The sequence below is a fragment of the Salvelinus fontinalis genome, chromosome 13 (assembly GCF_029448725.1).
Source record: "Salvelinus fontinalis isolate EN_2023a chromosome 13, ASM2944872v1, whole genome shotgun sequence".
In the NCBI taxonomy this organism is placed as follows: Eukaryota; Metazoa; Chordata; class Actinopteri; order Salmoniformes; family Salmonidae; genus Salvelinus; species Salvelinus fontinalis.
The window spans coordinates 41161605-41187692 of record NC_074677.1 but is presented as its reverse complement, the minus strand read 5'-3'; the positions used below and the strand labels follow the sequence as shown (position 1 = coordinate 41187692).

The following is a 26088-nucleotide window of genomic DNA, read 5'->3' as shown; positions in this document are numbered from 1 at the left end:
CTACAACCCACACAAGTGGCTCAGGTAGTGCAGCTCATCCAGGATGGCACATCAATGCGAGCTGTGGCAAGAAGGTTTGCTGTGTCTGTCAGCGTAGTGTCCAGAGCATGGAGGCGCTACCAGGAGACAGGCCAGTACATCAGGAGACGTGGAGGAGGCCGTAGGAGGGCAACAACCCAGCAGCAGGACCGCTACCTCCGCCTTTGTGCAAGGAGGAGCAGGTGGAGCACTGCCAGAGCCCTGCAAAATGACCTCCAGCAGGCCACAAATGTGCATGTGTCTGCTCAAACGGTCAGAAACAGACTCCATGAGGGTGGTATGAGAGCCAGACGTCCACAGGTGGGGGTTGTGCTTACAGCCCAACACCGTGCAGGACGTTTGGCATTTGCCAGAGAACACCAAGATTGGCAAATTCGCCACTGGCGCCCTGTGCTCTTCACAGATGAAAGCAGGTTCACACTGAGCACATGAGCACATGTGACAGACGTGACAGAGTCTGGAGACGCCGTGGAGAACGTTCTGCTGCCTGCAACATCCTCCAGCATGACCGGTTTGGCGGTGGGTCAGTCATGGTGTGGGGTGGCATTTCTTTGGGGGGCCGCACAGCCCTCCATGTGCTCGCCAGAGGTAGCCTGACTGCCATTAGGTACCGAGATGAGATCCCCAGACCCCTTGTGAGACCATATGCTGGTGCGGTTGGCCCTGGGTTCCTCCTAATGCACGACAATGCTAGACCTCATGTGGCTGGAGTGTGTCAGCAGTTCCTGCAAGAGGAAGGCATTGATGCTATGGACTGGCCTGCCCGTTCCCCAGACCTGAATCCAATTGAGCACATCTGGGACATCATGTCTCGCTCCATCCACCAACGCCACGTTGCACCACAGACTGTCCAGGAGTTGGCGGATGCTTTAGTCCAGGTCTGGGAGGAGATCCCTCAGGAGACCATCCGCCACCTCTTCAGGAGCATGCACAGGCGTTGTAGGGAGGTCATACAGGCACGTGGAGGCCACACACACTACTGAGCCTCATTTTGACTTGTTTTAAGGACATTACATCAAAGTTGGATCAGCCTGTAGTGTGGTTTTCCACTTTAATTTTGTGTGACTCCAAATCCAGACCTCCATGGGTTGATAAATTAGATTTACATTGATCATTTGTGTGTGATTTTGTTGTCAGCACATTCAACTATGTAAAGAAAAAAGTATTTAATAAGAATATTTCATTCATTCAGATCTAGGATGTGTTATTTTAGTGTTCCCTTTATTTTTTTGAGCAGTGTATATTTTCTCTCACCAATCTACACACAATACAAGTGAAAACATGTTTTATAATTTTTTGGGGAAATGTTTTGAAAATAAAATACAGAACACACCCCTGAGTCAATACATCTCAGATTCACCTTTGGCAACAATTACAGCTGAGTTTTTCTGGGTAAGTCTCTAAGTGTCATGATCGTCGTCAGGGTGGAAATGACCGGACCAAGGTGCAGCGTGGTTAGCGTACATTTCTTTTTATTTATGAATGTCGCCAACAAAACAAGAAACAACAAAACAAACGTGAAGCTGACTTGGGCTATACAGGCCACTAACACAGACAACTACCCACAACTAAGGTGGAAAAACAGGCTGCCTAAGTATGATTCCCAATCAGAGACAATGATAGACAGCTGTCCCTGATTGAGAACCATACCCGGCCAAAACATAGAAACAGAAAACATAGAAATAAAGAAACTAGAATGCCCACCCTAGTCACACCCTGGCCTAACCAAAATAGAGAATTAAAGCCTCTCTATGGCCAGGGCGTGACAGTAGCCACCCCCAAAGGTGCGGACTCCGGCCGCAAAACCTGACTCTATAGGGGAGGGTCCGGGTGGGCATCTACTTCGGTGGCGGCTCCGGTGCGGGACGCAGACCCCGCTCCACCTCTGGCTCCCCCCACTTTGGTGGCTCCTCTGGACTGGGGACCCTCGCTGCAGGCCCCGTAATGGGGACCCTCGCTGCAGGCCCCAGACTGGGGACCCTCGCTGCAAGCCCTGGACTGGGGACCCTCGCTGCAGCCCCGGACTGGGGACCCTCGCTGCAGGCCCCGGACTGGGGACCGTCGCTGCAGGCCCCGGACTGGGGACCGTCGTTGGAGGCTCCGGACTGGAGACCGCTGTTGGAGGCTCCGGACTATAGACCGTTGTTGGAGGCTCCGAACTGGAGGCCGTCGCTGGAGGCTCCGGACTGGAGACCGTCGCTGCAGGCTCCGGACCGCGGATCAATACTGGAGGCTTCGTGCCATGGATCCTCATTGCAGGCTCCAGGCCATGGACCATCACTGGAGGCTTCGTGCCATGAATCATCACTGGAATGAGGAGACGTATGGACAGCCTGGTGCGTGGAGCTGCCACAGGGCTTACCAGGCTGGGGAGGCATACAGGAGGCCTGGTTCTGGGAGCAGGCACAGGACTCACCAGGCTAGGGAGACATACGGGAGGCCTGGTTCTGGGAGCAGGCACAGGACTCACCAGGCTGGTGAGACATACTGGAGGCCTGGTTCTTGGAGCAGGCACTGGATACACTGGGCCGTGGAGGCGCACTGGAGGTCTCGAGCGTAGAGCCTGCACAACCCGTCCTTGCTGGATGGTTACCTTCACCCGGCAAATGCGGGGCGCTGGCACAGGACGCACTGGGCTGAGCAGACGCACCGGAGACACAGTGCGCAGAGCCGGCGCATAATATCCTGGGCCGTAGAGACGCACTGGAGGCCAGATGCGCTGAGCCGGCACCATCCATCCTGGCTGGATGCCCACTCTAGCCCGGCCGATGCGGGGAGCTGGAATGTAGCGCACCGGGCTGTGAACGCGCACTGGAGACACCGTGCGCTTCACCACATAACACGGTGTCTGACCAGTACCACGCTCCTTATGGTAAGCACGAGGAGTTGGCTCAGGTCTGAATCCTGACTCTGCCACACTCCCGGGGAGTAGCCTCCCGGTCTTTCGTGCCAGCCGTGACCCTGTGTAATCTGTGTAAGCATACCCATAACATTTTCAGCCACCACCATGCTTGAAATAATGAAGAGTGGTACTCTGTACTCAGGACATAAAGATCATTTATTTGACAAATGTTTTGCAGTTTTACTTTAGTGCCTTATTGCAAACAGAATGCATGTTTTGTAATATTTGTATTCTTTACAGGCTTCCTTCTCTTCACTATGTCATTTATGTCATATGTACTGTCGATTAACTACAATGTTGTTGATCCATCCTCAGTTTTCTATCACAGCCATTATACTCTGTAACTGTTTTAAAGTCACCATTGGCCTCATGGTGAAATCCCTGAGCAGTTTCCTTTCTCTCCGGCAACGGAGGAAGGACTTCTGTATCTTTTTAGTGACTGGGTGTATTGATACACCATCCAAAGTGTAATTACTAATTTCCCCATGCTCAAAGGGATATATATATATTTTTACCCATCTACCAATACTGGCCCTTCTTTGTGAGGCATTGGTAAACCTCCCTGGTCTTTGTAGTTGTATCTGTGTTGAAATTCACTGCTCATCTGTACTTGTGGAGTATAGAGATGAGGTAGTCATTCAGAAATCATGTTAAACACAATTATTGCACACAGAGTGAGTCCATGCAACTTATTGTGACTTGTTAAGCAAATTATTACTCCTGAACGTATTTAGGCTTGCCATAACAAAGGATTTGAATACTTAATTCATTTGTAAAAGTTTCCACTTTGACATAATGGGGTATTTGGTGTAGGCCAATGACACAAAATCTCAATTTAATTAATTTAAAATTCATGCTTTAAAACATCAAAATGTGGAAAAGGTCAATGGGTGTGAATACTATCTGAAGGCAATGTAATGCTAGTAATAGATGGCACAAGATATTATTCACCATTCAGTTACTATTGGGCAAAAAAAAAGTAAAAAAAGAGCAAATGCATCCAACAAGTTTATAGAGTTACAAGCTTGAGGTAGTCACAGCACGCAAGGAATATGGGACCAAATACTAAACATTTGAATACTTTAGTACACTTACACTTTAATCGAGAGGTTGAACTACTTTTCCGACAAAGAAATTGAACGTTGGCTCAATTTTCTCAATAAAGACATTCAAAAGTATTTTTGTGTTATTTGTTTTATCAGGTTAACTTAATATATTATTCGGACTTGGACGATCTGATCACATTTAAGGTCAACTGACTTGCCTAGTTAAATAAAGGTTAAATGAAAATTAAATACAAATGTGTGCAGGAAATCCTATATTCCCTTCAATACAATTTGGTAGAGTACTTGGTTTTTCAAATAACCATTCAAAAACTAAATTAAAAGTACTTGTGTGCGTGTGCGTGTGCGCGTGCGCGTGCCCGTGTGTGTGTATGTGTGCGTGTGTGTGTATGTGTGCACGCACACGCATCTCAGCTCAGTTCAGTGTGGGTGTGTTAATCCCTCTGTGCTGGATTTTCATCTCAATGACAAAGTGCCTCTGCCAGAGATTCTGCTGCATTGTGCCTGATTTAAACAAAAACCCCATCCCATACAATCCCCATAGACACCCCACTACACCCCCCCCCCCCCCCCTCTAACGGTCTGCTTTCAGTAAAATAATACAATAAACAATACTGAAGAAAACTCCTTGTCGCTTACTGGTAGAAATGGTAGGAGTCACATTCATGTTGGCTTCCGGTAAAAACCTCAAATATAGAAGAAAAAAAACTGAAACCAGACAGACAGAATACACACACTCAAACTCTCTCACTCTCTCTCTCTCTCCTTCCAAATTTGTTGACACCCTTGTTAAAGATGCTTTAAAACTGTATATAAAAGAAATAATACAAACACTTAGCTATATTGTCTGCAATTATTATTTTTTTAATATTATTATTTTTAGAGAAAGAGATTTTGTAATATTTTTTTCTTTCAGAAAGACAGGTGTGAAAAGTATTGCCAACCCTAAAGATTATTATGAATAAAACAAAATAAATCTGCATTAATATTCTGTTAACTGTATTGTGGCCATTCATGGCTTCCTGTTTTACTGGGGTATGAAGGAGGCCAGCATAGAAGGCCAGCATCCTGGAGTCGCCTCTTCACTGTTGACGTTGAGACAAGTGTTTTGTGGGTACTATTTAATGAAGCTGCCAGTTGAGGACTTGTGAGGCATCTGTTTCCAAAACTAGACACTCTAATTTCTCGCATGGAATAGCCTTCATTTCTCAGAAGAAGAATAGACTGACAAGTTTCAGAAGAAAGGTTGTTGCTTCTGGCCATTTTGAGCCTGTAATCAAACCCACAAATGCTGATTCTCCAGATACTCAACTAGTCTAAAGAAGGCCCGTTTTATTGCTTCTTTAATCAGGACAAAAGCGTTCAGCTGTGCTAACAATTGCAAAGGGTTTTTTATAATGATCAATTAGCCTTTTAAAATGGTAAACTTGGATTAGCTAACACAACACGCCCTTGGAACACAGGAGTGATGGTTGCTGAGAATGGGCCTCTGTACACCTTTGTAGATATATCATAAAAAAACTAAAACAGCCATTTCCAGCTACAATAGTCATTTACAACATTAACAATGTCTACACTGTATCTCTGATCAATTTGATGTTATTTTAGTGGACGAAAAAATGTCTCTTCTTTCAAAAACGAGGACATTTCTAAGTGAACCCAACTTTTGAATGGTAGTACAGTTGAAGTCGGAAGTTTACATACACTTATGTTGGAGTCATTAAAACTTGTTTTTCAACCACTCCACAAATTTCTTGTTAACAAACTATAGTTTTGGCAATTCGGTTAGGACATCTAATTTGTGCATGACACAAGTCATTTTTCCAACAATTGTTTACAGACAGATTATTTCACTTATAATTCACTTTATGACAATTCCAGTGGGTCAGAAGTTTACATACACTAATATGACTAGCGTGAACACCACAGAGCGTGTCAACAGAGGCAGCTGTACTTTTCCTCTGTTGTAAAAGTAAGTAAAGGAGGAACTGGCTACTATTTATTTGACTGATGTAGCTGGCAGGGTAACTGATCTTCGACTTAACAGAAAAAAGTAGTTATTCCCAGTCCTAAGCTAGTAGTGTAATTGACATGTAACGGCCTGCTGGAGGTCATTTTGCAGGGTTCTGGCAGTGCTCCTCCTTGCACAAAGGCGGAGGTAGTGGTCCTGCTGCTGGGTTGTTGCCCTCCTACGGCCTCCTCCACGTCACCTGATGTACTGGCCTGTCTCCTGGTAGCGCCTCCATGCTCTGGACACTACGCTGACAGACACAGCAAACCTTCTTGCCACAGCTCGCATTGATGTGCCATCCTGGATGAGCTGCACTACCTGAGCCACTTGTGTGGGTTGTAGACTCTGTCTCATGCTACCACTAGAGTGAAAACACGGCCAGCATTCAAAAGTGACCAAAACATCAGCCAGGAAGCATAGGAACTGAGAAGTGGTCTGTGGTCACCACCTGCAGAACCACTCCTTTATTGGGGGTGTCTTGCTAATTGCCTATAATTTCCACCTTTTGTCTATTCCATTTGCACAACAGCATGTGAAATTTATTGTCAATCAGTGTTTCTTCCTAAGCGGACAGTTTGATTTCACAGAAGTGTGATTGACTTGGAGTTACATTGTGTTGTTTAAGTGTTCCCTTTATTTTTTTGAGCAGTGTATGTAAACCAAACACAATAAATGAATTTGACTTTGTTTTTTTGGATCTAACACTTTTTCCATGTGTTTTCTTCCTTCACAGACCTATTGAAATGATGACCTCTTCCTAAATATTTGGTCAAATTGTTAATTTTGGGTATGGTTTCCTTGAAACAAGGATGGCTCAACTTTACTGAAGTGTTTCCTTTATTTTGGCAGTTATCTGTACATACATGAGCATGTACGAATGCACACACACACACAGGCACTGACACACATGCTTAAGTACAGGCAGGCATACATGCACACATACACAGGCAGAGACTCATTGTTACAGACAATTTTATCTCTCTCGTTCTCTCTCTCATTTTCTCTCTCTCTCACACACACACACACACACACACACACACACACACACACACACACACACACACACACACACACACACACACACACACACACACACACAAACACACACACACTAAGACTAGGGCAAACACACACACAAACAACCAGGCATTGTCACGCATGCTTAAGTACATGCAACCCACTCTGACAGTCATACATGCACACAGGCCCACATACACAGGCAGACTCATTGTCAGACACACAATTTTCTTTCTCTCTCACACAGTATTCTCACAGACAATTTCACACTCTCACTCTCACACTTAGATTAGGGCACACACACAAACATACAAACAGTAACACAGAGCCTCTTCATGCATCAGCATCCTAGTGGCCACTGTGTCTCGGTGGGGATATGTGCATTCTTAATGACTTCCTGCTCTGGCTGATAGTGCTATTCACATTGGGCCAGAGGGGCAGCCATCTTCAGTTCAATACACGTTATCATAACCACGCAGCATAAAGTACAGAGGGTACACACACACATGAGACCTGGGTATTTGAAATCTTTCATATACTTTGAGCGTATGCGCTAGCTTTCTAGTGCCTAGATTGCCAGAGTGGCGGATTTACAGTTTTAGGATCATTGTATTGGTCCATTAAAGCAGGCAAGCTCACTCAAGCAGAAGATTAAGTATTTTAAGTGATTTACTGCTGCTTATTACTGACATAATGCTCTCTGGTTCTGCTTCACTGTAGTCTGGCTCTGTTTCTCTCCCTTCTAGCAGAGGAAACAAGTTATCACTACTCAATAGGGTCGATGTTCGCGTCCCCGCGGAAATTACATTAGCATAATACAAAAATATGTCAGTTAAAGCTAGACACATCTGCTTTATACAATTGGATGCGTCTCTATCCACCACATCCGCCTATGTCGTACTTCTGCATCCGCGGTGAAAAGTGACAGAGCTAGAGTGTGTTTGTCAGACCATGAGACATCCCGAAAATCGGTCTTCTCACAAAATCATCTGTAGAGTCCTATAAAGCTATTATGACCCCTCTATGGAAAGATGAGACTCTCATGAACACATACATGTACATGTCTTGCTCTAGGACGCCCAAAGGCCTCACAAGACTCATCTGATGGTCCCCCGGTACCAGTTAAAAAATTGAATGATATACCGAACAAAGTATTCCCGAAGAAAAAATACAGTTCATATAAGGAAATCAGTCAATTTAAATAAATAAATTAGGCCCTAATCTATATATTTCACATGACTGGGCAGGGGTGCAGCCATGGGTGGACCTGGGAGGGCATAGCCCACCCACTTGGGAGCCAGGCCCACCCACTGGGGAGCCAGGCCCAGCCAATCAGAATTTTTTCCCCCCACAAAATGATTTTATTACAAAAATAAAAACTTCTCAGTTTGATCAGCTGTCCGGGTGGATGGTCTCAGACGATGCCGCAGTTGAAGAAGCCGGATGTGGAGATCCTGGGCTAGCGTGGTTACATGTGGTCTGCGATTGTGTGGCCGGTTGGACGTACTGCCAAATTCCCTGAAACAACGTTGGAGGCGTCGTATGGTAGAGAAATGAACATAAAATGATCTGGCAACACCTGTGGTGGACATTCCTGCAGTCAGCATGCCAATTGCACGCTCCCTCAAAACTTCAGACATCTGTGGCATTGTGTTGTGTAACAAATCTACATATTTTATTGTACCCAGTACAAGGTGCACCTGTGTAATGATCATGCTGTTTAAAATCAGCTTCTCGATCTGCTACATTTGTCAGGTGGATGGATTACCTTGGCGAAGAAGAAATGCTCAGTAACCAGGGATGTAAAAAAAATTGTGCACAATTTTATTTCAGCTCATGATACATTGGACTAACGCTTTACATGTTGCATTTATATTTTGTTCAGCATACAGTGCATTCGGAAAGTATTCAGACCTCTTCACTTTTTCTAAATGTTGTTACGTAACAGTCTTATTCTAAAATTGATTATATTATTAATTTTATCTCCATCCACACACACAATACCCCATAATGACAAAGTGAAAACAGAAAAATTATTTACATGCTACGAGCTCATGTGCATACTGTTTCCATTGATCATCCTTGAGATGTTTCTACAACTTGATCCACCTGTAGTAAATTCAATTGATTGGACATGATTTGGAAAGGCACACACCTGTCTACAGTGGGGCAAAAAAGTATTTAGTCAGCCACCAATTGTGCAAGTTCTCCCACTTAAAAAGGTGAGAGAGGCCTGTAATTTCCATCAAAGGTACACTTCAACCAAGACAGACAAAATGAGAAAGAAAATTACAGAAAATCACGTTGTAGGATTTTTAATGAATTTATTTGCAAATTATGGTGGAAAATAAGTATTTGGTCACCTACAAACAAGCAAGATTTCTGGCTCTCACAGACCTCTTCTTTAAAAGGCTCCTCTGTCCTCCACTCGTTACCTGTATTAATGGCACCTGTTTGAACTTGTTATCAATATAAAAGACACCTGTCCACAACCTCAAACAGTCACACTCCAAACTCCACTATGGCCAAGACCAAAGAGCTGTCAAAGGACACCAGAAACAAAATTGTAGACCTGCATCAGGCTGGGAAGACTGAATCTGCAATAGGTAAACAGCTTGGTTTGAAGAAATCAACTGTGGGAGCAATTCTTAGGAAATGGAAGACATACAAGACCACTGATAATCTCCCTCGATCTGGGGCTCCACGCAAGATCTCACCCCGTGGGGTCAAAATGATCACAAGAACGGTGAGCAAAAATCCCAGAACCACACGGGGGGACCTAGTGAATGACCTGCAGAGAGCTGGGACCAAAAGTAACAAAGCCTACCATCAGCAAGGGCATTGAAGATGAAACGTGGCTGGGTCTTTCAGCATGACAATGATCCCAAACACACCGCCCGGGCAACGAAGGAGTGGCTTCGTAAGAAGCATTTCAAGGTCCTGGAGTGGCCTAGCCAGTCTCCAGATCACGCTGACCTGTGCCTGTTCAACTTTTGAATCGGATTTGACGCCATATGCCCACTGCCATTGAGGCTGCTAGCGATGTCTCTGACTCACACAGCAGGTGGCGGTAATGAACCAATGTCGGATGCCAACCGCCATAAAACCCAACCATAGAAGGCTGCTAGCTAACTAGGGGACACCAGTAAACAGTTTCTTTTGCACCCGCCTGCGGAGCACTGTTTTCCCGCAGTTCTGTTGAAGTTACGGCGAGGGAAGTAGCTTGCTAGTGTAGCCAACTCTCGCGTAGCACTACCAGGTAGTGATTACCCTCGTCGTAGAGTTAAAATAACTGCGGGAAAGCAGTGTTTTGCAGGCGTGGGCGAAGGTCACTGTCGGTGTACATAACTCATTTAATGTAATTCTACACACAGGCTTTGCACAAGGTGCTTAAAATACTTGAATTTGGCAGTCTGAAATTCAATTACTGGAATACCTTAAAAATCAGACATTTTCTCAAGTTAGTACTTGAAAAGTACTTTAATTAAAATGAGAGAACAGATAATGATCAAATATGTTCAGGACAAATAAACAGATATAGGTCTTGCAAATGAATTTCCAGGCAGACTACCCTTACGAAAAAAGATTGCAGTCAGAGCGCAGCATAACTGCAGTTAAAGTACAGTCTAATTGCAGTACGTTGCAAATACTGTGTCCAAAATATTTTTTTTACTACAGTTACAGTGCAGTGTAACTGCAGTTCATTTATTCTGCAATTACTGTGTCCAAAATACCACAGTGGACTGCAGTTACTGCACTTTTACTGCTGTTTCAAAAGCACAATCTTTTCAATCTTCCACCCACACTGCCACACAGCCAGGCAGGTACAGAACGTCACGTTGATAGCTAAACTGCCGGGCAAATGTTGATTCAATGCTGCCTTTTGTGGCAACATGAAAATGGGACCAACACTTTACATGTTGCGTTTTATATTTTTGTTCAGTATATACCCACCTTCCCCCCCACTACATCACTGGACTCAACCTAACCCACCCCGTGTAAGGTGCAATAAAATGCGTCAGACTTTGCAAGCATGGGTGAATCCGCCATGAAGAGCCACATGAAGGGGAAAGACGCAATGCTGCACCATGTGCTGGCGCCAGTTCTACATTGTGTGACTTTTTCTCTGCAACAACCTCCAGAGATGTTTACCAAACGCCTCATTCACGGGGCGCATGCGATATTCCACTTTATCAAGCGGTAGCCGTGCTTCTGCCATTCTGGTGGCAGTTCTTTGCGCTGAGAGTCGGGAAGCAAGTACAGGGAGTGAGTGTTTTAATAAACAAACACACAGGAACCACTAACAACGCACCGACATGAAACTGAGTCAAAACACCTGAGGAAAGAACCAAGAGGAGTGACAGATATAGGGAATATAATCAAGGAGGTCACGGAGTCCAGGTGAGTGTTAATTAGGCGCTGGTGCGCTTGACGATGGAGTCAGGTGTGCGGAATAATCAGCAGCCTGATGACCTAGAGGCCGGAGAGGGAGTATACGTGACCGTTCTCATCCCGTTTTTCTCACAGAGCCCACCCGCCCTTCTCACGACGCTAAGCTGCCAGTCGAAAGCAAGATACTTTTTCGTAGCTATGGAGTAGTAGATTCCCAAATGCCAAATAAAAACAGTAATTGAACTGGAATTGTGTAGTAATGCGAATAGGAAATGTGTGTTCACCAGTAGTCATGTCCCAAAACTCTGCTCTTCACTACTCAAATGACAAAATCATCAGTATTGACTTACCACTCATGTATATGTAGTAATTAAGTAGAAACAACGTATTATTGAGTAGCACTTTTAAGGCAGTGATGAATACAATTGTTTTCATAATGAGGCTGTGGCAATATCCTGCCATTTGGTGGCAACTAGAAACAAGTGCATAATATACATTTTTACAAATTGATGGTCCTAAAATAAATATTAGTGCTTGAAAAAGTACTTGAAAGTCCTTGAATTTGTGTTGCCACTGTCTGTATGAGCCCTGTACAAATTTTGCCATAGGGTGGAGAGAAATGTTTGCAGTTTTTAATATGATATCTGAGTGAGACTGACTAACAAACTCAATGGGTTTCCCCGGCCAGTAATTCGACCATGATAACAAGTTTAGATTGCTAAATCAATTTAGCGGCCAGTTGTCTAAAAATGTTAGCTGACATGGGCTAATTGACTGACATAACAAGATTAAAACTGCTGATCCCTCACCAAATTTCGAAGTTGCACCTTGTTTATTTGAATGTGTCTAGATTCTCACAAGGTTTGGAAATGTGCCAAGTGGAAATGCCCTCCAGGATGGCAAAGAATCAATAACTCAATAACCCCAAATATAGTATTTTCAGCTGTTTGAAGTTGGTGTACAAAAAAAGTAAAAAATACAAAAAACAAAACATAAAAACTGGAAGCATAGAAATAGCACACAGAACAGATCTCCAGCTTTTTAGATTTGCTTTCAATGAGAATGACATGTCTATAACTCACATTTCTATGTGCATTTTGTCAGGTTGGCCAAAATGTTACATATTGCAACTTGAACTGGTTCAGGTGGAATGAGATCTCAACTATGGCATGATATGATTCATGTAAGTTAAGCAGAAACCTGGAATACAATATACATTGAAATAAACATGTGCCCCCGAAAAGTGTGTGGTGGAGGCACACACACTTTCAGGGACACATTTACACCAGTGTTGCATTGTATACAGAAACTTTCGTAGTATTGGGATACCACAATTTGACAAAATGTTAATCTTGAGATTTTTCGAGCCATTTTATCAGTTACAGCAAAGTTGCAGCGGGCGCCCTGTCTTCTGTCTAAAACGTTCATCCTTGTGTGTTTTGTTACTTAAAATATTTATTTGAACATTTATCATGCCTCTGTGTTTCTTCATCACAAATAGGAAAGACAAGTTTAAGCATGGTGATTGTTTCCTTTTTGCTGTATCTCCCCAGGTGCTCAAGTGTCAAATGATAATTTCATTCATCCCAACAACAGTTGCACATTTGGATATGTTGAGTGATTATTTCAAATGAACTTAAACAGTATTTCACTTGATTTAGATAGTAACCCTCTGTAGATATGCATTGGGACTAGTGTTAGTGTATGCACTGAACATGCTCATCAGTTGATACAGTGGCACGAAAAAGTATGTGAACCCTTTGGAATTACCTGGATTTCTGCATAAATTGGTCATAAAATGTGATCTTGTCTTCATCTAAGTCACAACAATAGACAAACGGTCTGCTTAAACTAATAACACACCAACAATTATACGTTTTCATGTCTTTATTGAACACCGTGTAAACATTCCCAGTGCAAAAAGTATGTGAACCTTTGGATTTAATAACTGGTTGACCATCGTTTTGCAGCAATAGCCTCAACCAATCGTTTTCTGTAGTTGCGGATCAAATGTCAGGAGGTATTTTGGACCATTCCTCTTTACAAAACTGTTTCAGTTCAGAAATATTCTTAGGATGTCTCGTGTGAACCACTCTCGAGGTCATGCCACAGCATCTCAAATCAGGTTGAGGTCAGGACTCTGACTGGGCCACTCCAGAAGGTGTATTTTCTTGTTGATTTAATTCTTTGTTTTGGGTCATTGTGCTGTTGCATCACCCAACTTCTCTTGAGCTCCAATTTGCGGACAGATAGCCCTACATTATCCTGCAAAATGTCTTGATAAACTTGGGAATTAATTTTTACAGTGGGGATAGCAAGCTGTTCAGGCCATGAGGCAGCAAAGCAGCCCCAAACCATGATGCTCAACAGGGGAGGTTTTGATGTTGTTGTGCTGGGCCTTTTTTTCCTCCACATATAGTGTTGTGTGTTCCTTCCAAACAACTCAACTTTAGTTTCATCTGTCCCCAGAATATTTTGCCAGTAGCGATGTGGAACATCCAGCTGCTCTTTTGCGAACTTCAGACGCGCAGCAATGTTTTTTTTTGAACAGCAGTGGCTTCTTCTGTGGTGTCCTCCCATGAACACCATTCTTGTTTAGTGTTTTACGTATCGTAGACTTGTCAACAGAGATGTTACATGTTCCAGAGATTTCTGTAAGTATTTAGCTGACACTCTTGGATTCTTCTTAACCTCATTGAGCATTCTGCGCTGTGCTCTTGCAGTCATCTTTGCAGGATGGCCACTCATAGGGAGAGTAGCAACAGTACTGAACTTTCTCCATTTATAGACAATTTGTCTTACCGTGGACTGATGAACATCAAGGCTTTTAGAGATACTTTTGTAACCCTTTCCAGCTTTATGCAAGTCAACAATTCTTAAGCTTAGGTCTTCTGCAATCTCTTTTGTTTGAGGCATGGTTCACATCAGGCAATGCTTCTTATGAATAGCAAACTCAAATTTTGTGAGTGTTTTTTTATAGGGCAGGGCAGCTCTAACCAACATCTCCAATCTCGTCTCATTGATTGGACTCTAGGTTAGCTGACTCCTGATTCCTTTTAGCTTTTGGAGAAGTCATTAGCCTAGGGGTTCACATACTTTTCCCAACCTACACTGTGAATGTTTAAATTATGTATTCAATATAGACAAGACAAATACAGTAATTTGTGTGTATTAGTTTAAGCAGACTGTGTTTGCCTATTGTTGTGATTTAGATGAAGATCAGATCAAATTTGATGACCAATTTATGCAGAAATCCAGGTAATTCCAAAGGGTTCACACACTTTTTCTTGCCACTGTATATATTTGAATGTGAAATAGATAGTTAGTAGACAGCCAACTAAGCTCAACTTGTGTTTCACTTAATTTGGATACTCACAAAGCATATCTACAGATAGTTACTAGAATTACAACACACATGCTCATATGTTGTTACTGGTTTGCAGTTGAGAAGCTGCTGAAAGTCTCCTGATTTGCAGTTGATAATCTATAGATGGACATCAGTGGCGGTTGGTGACATTCAAAATTAGGGAGCTCCCATAAAAAATGTATGAGCGTGGCCGTATTTCTATTACAACAGATTGGATGACTGTCATTCATATTCCATTCACCCAGCTCAATATAACATCGATAAGTTTAGGCTAATAAATGATACTCGAATTTGCACATTGACACATTCAATTCCGACTTGCACACTCTTGCCTGCATCTAGCTGATCTGGGGTTAAATCGTTAGTCCAAACAATTGCAAAACATTCCGTTTTGAAACTAAAACAAGAGTTTCTACACCTGATGAACACAGCACTAGGTTTTTTCTCCACCTGTGTTTCTGAAAGGATGTGGACTGTGGTGTGCAGGGATGACAGAGGCTCACCTTGTAGGACACTGTTACTGATTACTACTGAGATGTGGTGGTCTCTCAGGCGTTTGTTTATACACTGAGTATACCAAACAAATCCTTCCCACAGTTGTGTCAAGTTGGCTGGGGCTCCTTTGGGTGGTGGACCATTCTTGATACACACGGGAAACTGTTGTGTGTGAAAAACCCAGCAATGTTGTAGTTCTTGACACAAACTGGTGCACGTGGCACCTACTACCATACCTTGTTCAAATACACTTACAGTACCAGTCAAACGTTTGGACACACCTACTCATTCAAGGGTTTCTTTATTTATGCTATTTTCTACAATGTAAAATAATAGTGAAGACATCAGAACTATAAAATAACACATGGAATCATGTAGTATCCCAATTATAATAGGCACAATACAAATAGTCCGGGTAGCCTGTCACGATCGTGTGGAGGATTGACGGACCAAAACGCAGCAGTAGGAAAATAAGCCATCTCCTTTTATTGATGAAGAAGGCAAAAACGAAACAAACACACTTACGAACTAACCAAAACAATAAAGAAGCTAAATAACGATGTGCACACACATGCTACAAACGTATCACATAGACAATTACCCACATCAAACGAAAGCCCATGGCTACCCTAAATATGGCTCCCAATCAGAGACAACAGAAATCAGCTGTCTCTAATTGGGAACCCATTCAGGTAACCATAGACTCTCCTAGACAACTACACCAACATAGACACAGCTAGACACATGCACTCAACACAAACCCATACACTACACCCAACACCCCCTTTACCATATAACCACCCAAAACCTATAAAAACACAAACATTCCCCATGTCACACCCTGACCTAACTAAAATAATAAAGAAAACAAATAATACTAAGGCCAGGGCGTGACATAGCCATTTGATTACCTGTTCAGGAGTTTTATGGCTTGGGAGTAAAAACTATTGAGAAGCCTTTTTGTCCTAGACTTGGCACTCCGGTACCGCTTGCCATGCAGGTAGTAGAGAGACCAGTCTATTACTGAGGTGGCTGGGGTCTTTGACAGTTTTTAGGGCCTTCCTCTGACACCACCTGGTGTAGAGGTCCTGGATGGCAGGCAGCTTAGCTCCAGTGATGTACAGGGCCGTACGCACTACCTCTGTAGTGCCTTGCGGTCGGAGGCCGAGCAATTGCCGTACCAGGCAGTGATGCAACCAGTCAGGATGCTCTCGATGTTGCAGCTGTAGAACCTTTTGAGGATCTCAGGACCCATGCCAAATCTTTTTTGTTTCCTGAGGGGGAATAGGCTTTGTCGTGCCCTCTTCACGACTGTCTTGGTGTGTTTGGACCATTCTAGTTTGTTGCTGATGTGGACACCAAGGAACTTGAAGCTCTCGACCTGCTCCACTACAGCCCCGCCGATGAGAATGGGGGCGTGCTCGGTCCTCCTTTTCCTGTATTCCACAATAATCTCCTTAGTCTTGGTTACGTTGAGGGATAGGTTGTTATTTTGGCACCACCCGGCCAGGTCTCTGACTTCCTCCCTATAGGGCAGGGGTGTCAAACTCATTCCACGGAGGGCCTAGTGTCTGCAGGTTTTTGGTTTTTCCTTTCAATAAAGCCCTAGACAACCAGGTGTGGGGAGTTACTAACTAATTAGTGATGTTAATTCATCAATCAAGTATAAGGGAGGAGCGAAAACCCGCAGACACTAGGCCCCCCGTGGAATGAGTTTGACACCTGTGCTATAGGGTATCTCGTCGTTGTCGGTGATCAGGCCTACCACTATCTTCTGTATACCACCCCTACCTTGTCACAACATAACTGATTGCCTCAAATGCATTAAGAAGGAAATAAATTCCACTAATTAACTATTAACAAGGCACACCTGTTAATTAAAATGCATGGTACAGAGAATGCCAAGAGTGTGCAAAGCTGTCATCAAGGTAAAGGGTGGCTACTGAAGAATCTCAAATATAAAACATATTTTGATTTAACACTTTTTTTTGGGTTACTACATGATTCCATGTGTTTAATTTCATAGTTTTGATGTCTTCACTATTATTCTGCAATGTAGAAAATTGTAAAAAGTAAGTGAAACCCTAAAATGAGTAGGTGTGTCCAGACTATTGACTGGTAGTGTACATTTTCTGTCATGCCCATTCACCCACTAAATGGCACACATGCACAATCCATGTGTCAATTGTCTCAAGGCTTAAAAATCCTTTTTTAACCTGTCTCCTCCCCTTGATCTAAAATGATATGTGTGCTTAATGTTTTGTATACTCAGTGTAGCTGCCGAAGCATCACCCAGGTGAGTGCTACACATTCGTGGTGGATGTTACAGCCTACCTACAGAGGAGTTGCTGTGAACTTCAGACAGCTTTCGGATGAAAACTCAGGCCTGCTTGTCTGACTGAAGGCTCTTCCTCCCTGGCTGTACCTCTTTGAATTTACAGATTCAAAAAGTAGTCTGAAATTTGCTCTCTAATGATCATGAAAAGATCACGATCTTTAGAAAGCAAATTACAGACTCGTGTTGGAGTATGTGTATTTCTCCAAAACTCAGTTGCCCTGAGTCTGCACAGAACTACCAGGACCTAGGATCAATGGAGACACTCAAGCTTTTTAATCCTGTATCTTTCGACACATTCACGAAAATAGTCATGGCCTCTAAACCTTCCAGCTGCCTACTGGACCCTATTCCAACTAAACTACTGAAAGAGCTACTTCCTGTGCTCCCAATCCTCTGGATGTGTACCAAACTCACTAAAAGTGGCAGTAATAAAGCCTCTCCTGAAAAATTAAAAGCTGAAGACCTACCTGAAGACAAATAATGTATACGAAATGCTCCAGTCTGGTTTTAGACCCCATCATAGTAGTAGTGCAAAATACGGTTGCTATAATCTTGACTAGAACCAAAAAATGCTATCATATTACTCCAGTGCTAGCCTCTCTAGCTTCCTGTTAAGGCTAGGGCTGATTTCAAGGTTTTACTGACAACCTACAAAGCATTACATGGACTTGCTCCTACCTAGCTCTCCGATTTGGTACTGCCGTCCATACCTACAGGTACGCTACGGTCACAACATGCAGGCCTCCTTATTGTCCCTAGAATTTCCAAGCAAACAGCTGGAGGAAGGGCTTTCTGCTATAGAGCTCAATTTTTATGGAATGGTCTGCCTAGCCATATGAGAGAAGCAGACTCTTTCTCGACCTGTAAGTCTTTACTGAAGACTCATCTCTTCAGTAGGTCCTTTGATTGAGTGTAGTCTGGCCCAGGGGTGCGAAGGTGAATGGCAAGGCACTGGAGTGACGTACCCCCCCTGCTGTCTGCCTGGCCGGCTCCCCTCTCTCAACTGGGATTCTCTGCTTCTGACCCTGTCATGGGGGCTGAATCACTGGCTTACTAGTGGTCTTCCATGCAGTTCCTAGGAGGGGTGCGTCACGTCGTAATAGGCATTTTTTTCTATACTCGACTTGAGTGGGATGAGTCACTGATGTGATCTTCCTGTCTGGTTTTGCTCCCCCTCGAGCCGTGCGGTGGAGGAAATCTTCGTGAACGTTTGAACATCTTGAAGAACGATCTGGCCTTAATGGCTATGTACTCCTATAATCTCCACCCGGCACAGCCAGAAGAGGACTGGCCACTCCTCAGAGCCTGGTTCCTCTCTAGGTGTCTTCCTAGGTTCCTGCCTTACTAGGGAGTTTTTTTCTAGCCATCATTTGGGTTTCTAGCTTGCTCTTTTGGGTTTTAGGCTTCATAAATGTAGGTTTATAAGCTTTATAAATGTGGAAGACCATCTCCTATGAGGGAGAAAGAGGGTCGAATACTGCAGGTCCGGGACAAAGGTTGAACGTCTGGTGAACAGGTCAGGGTTCCATAGCCGCAGACAGAACAGTTGAAACTGGAGCAGCATGATAAGGTAGCACATACTGTATTACCTATGTGGAAAAGTCCCATGGAGTTGGTGGAATCACCCTTTATTTCATGTCCACTTGTGTAGCTGGGCCAGAGTGCTTTAATTAGGTCAGGTGGAAATGTCAGACAGATTACAACTCATTAAAGGAGGAAATCGCCAGCGCCCGACCTCGCTGCTTTCTCTCTCAAACTGCATCTAATCCAGACATTGTGTGCGTCCACAAATCAACGGTAAATGCAGCTAATCTGTTATCTTCAACTGAACTATCTGTTGCGCTCAGAAGTGCAGGCTATCAGTTATTGTTTATAGCTACTACCACGGAGCGCACGCTCCAAGCTGCGCGCCAAACCTATTGCGTTATATCAATAGACAATGATCACCGCCCTACAGATCTTCACTGGTAAATATGGTTAAAATGTAACCGAATTATATGTACGTATGAAGAGAAACCGGGAAATATGAAACTTAATTATTATTTGCTAAATTGATAATCCTGAGAACTATTGAGATCATAGATCGAATAATTGATAGATTTATTTGCATGATCATTATTATGATGAACGGTTATGATCCTAAATGACTCAATCATGCTTTATGGTTAAAAGAATTCCTCCGCCATTCCTCTGTCACCTGACCCGTGACTACCTGTTCACCTTCACTATTGTCAGACATCCTACCTGTCCGGCTACATACACAGATTCCAATAATCTTCAGCCTCAATTACATCAACTACCTCGTACTCCTGCACATTGACTCTGGACTGGTACTCCTTGTATATAGCCTCGTTATTGTTATTTTATTGTTTCTTTTTTCTTTAGCAAATATTTGTCCTACTTTTTAACTCTGCATTGTTGGGAATGGGCTCGTAATTAAGCATTTCAGGGTAAAGTCCACCCCTGTTGTATTCAGTGCATGTGACCAATCAAGTTTGTGTGTGTTCAACCACTAGATGGCAGTAGAGAATAGGATAACAGACCAGTACATGGTTGTCTTTGTGGGATATTCAAAGATCTATGGTCTTTAATTTGACAGAGATCTGATGAATTCCATTCTAAAACACATATTTTTGCTAACATATACAGATACTATTGTTCTATGTCAATTCTACTATAAAGTTACTAGTACAACCAAAAGAGGTGCAGCATTAAGCTGCAGCTCATACCCCGATACTCACTCTCCAATAATAGAATCTGACATCATAATCTGCAGTAGAACCTACAGTAAAAGTCTAATAATATGAAGGTAACTAACGTAAAAATATTTGTTAATTGGTTCTCATGTGTTGTTAAGTATATAAACAGTTAAATGTATGTTGTCAATTACGTAAACCTCCCATAAGATGGCGCTGACAGAGATTGTCGCCTCACTTCAGGTCCTTAGAAAACTATGCCGTTATTTGTTTTTTTTATGTACTATTTCTTACATTGTTAGCCCAGAAAATCTCAAGTGTTATTACATACAGCCGGGAAGAACTATTGGATATAAAAGTGATGTCAACTTACCATCATTACGACCAGGAATATGTCTTTCCTGAAGCGGATCCTTTGTTCGGACCTCCACCCTGGACGTGGGATCTAATCCCAGAGGCCGACCCAAAACAACGCGGTCACCGCAGGAGAGGCAGATGGAGCGGCATACTGGTCAGACTCAGAAGGCGAGCACACCATCGACCGCTTCCTAGCATATTACTCACCAATGTCCAATCTCTAGATAACAAGGTGGACGAAATTAGGGCACGAGTTGCCTTCCAGAGAGACATCAGAGATTGTAACATTCCCTGTTTCACGGAAATATAGCTCACTCGGGATACGTTGTCAGAGTCGATACAGACACCCGGTTTCTTCACGTATCGCGCCGACAGAAACAAACATCTCTCTGGTAAGAAGAAGGGTGAGGGTGTATGCTTTATGATTAACGACTCATGGTGTAATCACAACATCATACAGGAACTTAAGTCCTTTTGTTCACCTGACCTAGAATTCCTCACAAACAATGCCGACCGCATTATCTTCCAAGAGAATTCTCTTCGATTATAGTCACAGCCGTGTATATCCCCCCCAAGCAGATACCTCGTCGGCCCTGAAATAGCTTCACTGGACTCTATGTAAACTGGAAACCATACATGCTGAGGCTGCATTTGTTGTAGCTGGGGATTTTAACAAAGCTAACGTAAGATCAATTCTCCCTAAATTCTATCAGCATATCGAATGTGCGACACAAGCTGGCACAATTCTGGATGATTGCTACTTAAACTTCCGTGATGAGAACAATACAAAGCGACCCCGCCCTGTGGAACTGGGTCTTGGACTTTCTGACGGGCCACCCCCAGGTGGTGGAGGTAGGAAACAACTTCTCCACTCCGCTGATCCTCAACACTTGGGCCCCACACGGGTGTGTTCTCAGCCCTCTCCTGTACTCCCTGTTCACCCATGACAGCGTGGCCATACACTCGTCCAACTCAATCGTCAAGTTTGCAGACGACACTACAGTGGTAGGCCCGATTACCAACAACGACGAGACGGCCTACAGGGAGGAGGTGAGGGCCCTCGGAGTGTGGTGTCAGGAAAATAACCTCTCACTCAACGTCAACAAAACAAAGGAGATGATCGTGGACTACAGGAAACAGCAGAGGGAGCACCCCCCACATCCACATCGACGGGACAGTAGTGGGGAAGGTGGAACGTTTTAAGTTCCTCGGCGTACACATCACGGACAAACTGAAATGGTCCATCCACACAGGCAGCGTGGTGAAGAAGGCGCAACAGAGCCTCTTCAACCTCAGGAGGCTGAAGAAATTTGGCTTGTCATCTAAAACACTCACAAACTTTTACAGATGCACAATCATGAGCATCCTGTCGGGTTGTATCACCGCCTGGTACGGCAATTGCACCGCCCTCAACTGCAAGGCTCTCCAGAGGGTGGTGCGGTCTACACAGCGCATCACCGGGGACAAACTACCTGCACTCCAGGACACCTACAGCACCCGATATCACAGGAAGGACAAAAAAATCATCAAGGACAACAACCACCCGAGCCACTGCCTGTTCACCTCGCTATCATCCAGAAGGCGAGGTCAGTACAGGTGCATCAAAGCTGGGACCGATAGAAGCTGTTTTTCAGTCTATCTCAAGGCCATTAGACTGTTAAACAGCCATCACTAACATAGAGGCTGCTGCCAACATACAGACTCAAATCTCTGGCCACTTAAATAAATTAACTTAATAAAGGTATCACTAGTCACTTTAAATAATGCCACTTTAATAATATTTACATATCCTACATTACTCATCTCATCTCATATCTTTATACTGTATACTATACCATCTACTGCATCTTGCCTATGTCGCAAACCATCGCTCATCCATATATTTACATGTACATATTCTATTCATCCCTTTACATTTGTGTGTATAAGGTAGTGGTTGTGAATTTTGTTAGATTACTTGCTAGATATTACTGCATAGTTTGAACTAGAAGCGCAAGCATTTTGCTACACTCGCATTAACTTCTGCTAATCATGTGTGACCAAGAATTTTTGATTTGATTTGTTTGGATGTGACCATTCATAAAGGCACTAGCCTAGCGTAACATTTTCAAGAGTGATGAGCAGCTGTTATTCAAAAACAATAGATGCTGTTCAAATTTGACATTTAGAGAAGTAGATCATGTTAAGTAATTTAGAGCTTGTGTTTGTAGCATCTGACCCTTAGAATGCTCATGTGGCAGAGTTGATACCCGCTTTTATAAACACAGGATCGCTACAATACATAGTACAAGCATGTATTTGGTGTTTCTCTTCCACATCACAATGCAAACCATTGGTGTGAGCTCAGCCTTAGCTCACTCTCTGTCAAACTGGTTTGTTCCGGACGAGGCTTTCCATAGCATAGCTGTGGCCGGTGTCACACAGGGTGGGGGGGATTCCTAGAAGAGAGTAAGGACTACAGCAGAAGCAGCTATCTAGCCTGGTCCCTGATGTGTTTGTGCTGTCTTGCCAACTCCTATGGCAAGACAACACAAAGAGATCTGGGAGCAGGCATGCAGCCAATAAGTCTTATTTCCAACAATTAAATAAACTCTTTTTTTTTTTTGCTCTGAAAATAAGATGCCAGTTGAGGACTTGTGAGGCATCTGTTTCTCAAACTCTTGCATGGAATAGCCTTCATTTCTCAGAACAAGAATAGACTGACGAGTTTCAGAAGAAAGTAATTTGTTTCTGGCCATTTTGAGCCTGTAATCGAACACACAAATGCTGATGCTCCAGATACTCAACTAATCTAAAGAAGGCCAGTTGTATTGCTTCTCTAATCAGTACAACAGTTTTCAGCTGTGCTAACATAATTGCAAAAGGGTTTTCTAATGATCAATTAGCATCATTAAAATTATAAACTTTGATTAGCTAACACAACGTGTCATTGGAACACAGGAGTAATTGTTGCTGATAATTTACCTCTGTACGCCTATGTAGATGGTTAATAGAACATCAGCAGTTTCCAGCTACAATAGTCATTTACAACATTAACAATGTTCACACTATATTTCTGATCAATTTGATGTTATTTGAATGGACAAAAATGAGCTTTTCTTTCAAAAACAAGGACATTTCTAAGTGACCCCAAACTTTTGAACGGTAGTGTATGTATAATGTTCATTAAGTAACATACCACAAAGCTGTTTTCCTCCCCACACTGCTAAATGGAGCCAAAACATGGACCATCTACACTAAGCACCTGAAAGTACGAGACCAACACCATCAAAGATCCTTAAGGAAAATCCTAAAGGATCAGTTGGGAGGAAAGACGCAGCATATGTGACAGACCCAACATAAACAGCTTCACCCCTACCATAATGCAACACCAACTCCGATGGACAGGCCATGTCATCTGGATGCCCAACTCTCACCTCCCCAAATAGATCATGTACTACCAGTTCAAGGAAGGTCAGCTACAAAGACAACATCAAAATATACCTGAAGAAATTCGACATCACCTCTAACGACGGGGAAGACATTGCACTAAATAGAGGTTAGCTGCACTACACAAAAAAGATCTCCACTGTACTGTAGAGGACAAGAGGCAGATATGCAAGAAGAGACTCAACACCTGAAAATCTCAACCACCTACCATAACCACCACCCCTGCCCACACTGCACCAAAATATGTGAGCTCCCGGAACGGCCTCTAAAGCCATCAGTAGACTCACAAATAGAAGACCCTATAGAGGACAATCATACTTGACTCGAGTGATGATGGTGTGTGTGCGTGTGTGTTTGTTCTCAGATAAAGATCTTTGTTGGGTTTTAGGATGCTTCCCCTCTGTGTTGAGGCTTGTCTGATTCTGCTAGAGACTCCAGTCTCTTCAGCTAAGACTTTGAAGACGCTCCCTCGCTCTCCTCGGACATGGCAGATTCCAGTCTCAGCTGAAACTTTGAAGACAGTGCTTAACTCCCCTCAGACCCTGGCCTGTAGTCCTGCTCCAGCACAGCCAGCCCCTCATCCTCCTCCCAGGGAGGCCTGGTTTTCCACACTCCCCTGGTGTGAGACTTTGCAGACGCTGCCTGTTTGCTGTGGTCCCTGGTTGTGGCCGGGCCATTGGACTGGGACTTTGCTGACGGTCCACTGCTGCGCTGGAAGGCTGCTGCCTTGCTCGACGCAGCCCTGTTGGAGGAGTGGACCACCAGGTCGTGGATGGAGGGGCTCTTATCCTTGTCGTGGTCCTGGAGGGGGCATGAGGAACTGATGAACAGCCCCCCTCCCAGGATGAGCAGGATGGATGCCCCCCAGCCAATGTAGAGACACACCCCAATCTCCCTCCGCTGGGCAATGGTGGTGGAGCTGTAGAACCACTGCCCTAGTTACCCAGGACGTGGGGATCAGGCACAGAACCCCCGTGGCGATCAACACCGTGCCCGCTGCTACGGCAACCTGGCCTTTGACCCCTCCCGCTTGCTTGTCCAGAAACCGGGTGCACTTCCACCCGATGAAGGCTAGTAGGAGCCCGCTGGCGCCCGTCGCGATGGCAAGGACGCTAAGCACTCTTGCGGTTTGGAGGTCAGGGCTCAGGTACAGGAGGGAGTCATGGGGCTTACACTGGATCTTGGCCACGCAGCTCATCCAGATACCCTCCCAGATAGTCTGAGAGGTGACGGTGGTGGTGCCCATGAAGGCTGTGACCCTCCACATGGGCAGGGCACAGGTCATGATGACCCCCACCCAGCCCAGCAGGCTCAGGCGCTGGCCAACATCTGTATCCCCAAAGAGGCCATGGTGGAGGAGGCAGAGGAGAGGACACACTGGCTCCCTAGTTGGTTGCTGTTTGTCAGTCAGAATACTTAGTCTGATGTTCGCCCCCCCTCTGTCTCGCTGAGTACTTAAACACACTTCTATTGACTCTCTCGTTGGAGCCTTCAGGGTCTTTGTATGTCTAGCGTGAGTCCTGAAGTGAAAGACTGTAGTCACGTCCTCTAGTCTCTCTGTCCTTTTATGGCTTAGTCTTTTTTTCAGCTGACCTTTCTTCAGTTCCAGACTCTTCTATTCATTCAATTCAAGGGCTTTATTGGAATGGGAAACATGTTAACATTGCCAAAGCAAGTGAAGTAGATAATAACCAAAAGCGAAATAAACAAGAAAAATTAACAGTAAACATTACACTCACAGAAGTCCCAAAAGAATAAAGACATTTTAAATGTCATATTATGTGTATATATACAGTGTTGTAACGATGTGCAAATAAGTACAAAGTACAAACAGTACAGTACAAAGTACAAAATGGAAAATAAATAAACATAAATATGGGTTGTATTTACAATGGTGTTTGTTCTTTACTGTTTGCCCTTTTCTTGTGGCAACAGGTCACACATCTTGCTGCTGTGATGACACACTCTGGTATTTCACCCA

General features: G+C 43.9%; 1 pseudogene; it reads right to left on the bottom strand.

The window, feature by feature from the left end:
• Window positions 1-24554: 24554 nt before the first annotated feature.
• Window positions 24555-25457, bottom strand: LOC129867848 (claudin-4-like; annotated as a pseudogene).
• Window positions 25458-26088: the final 631 nt, after the last annotated feature.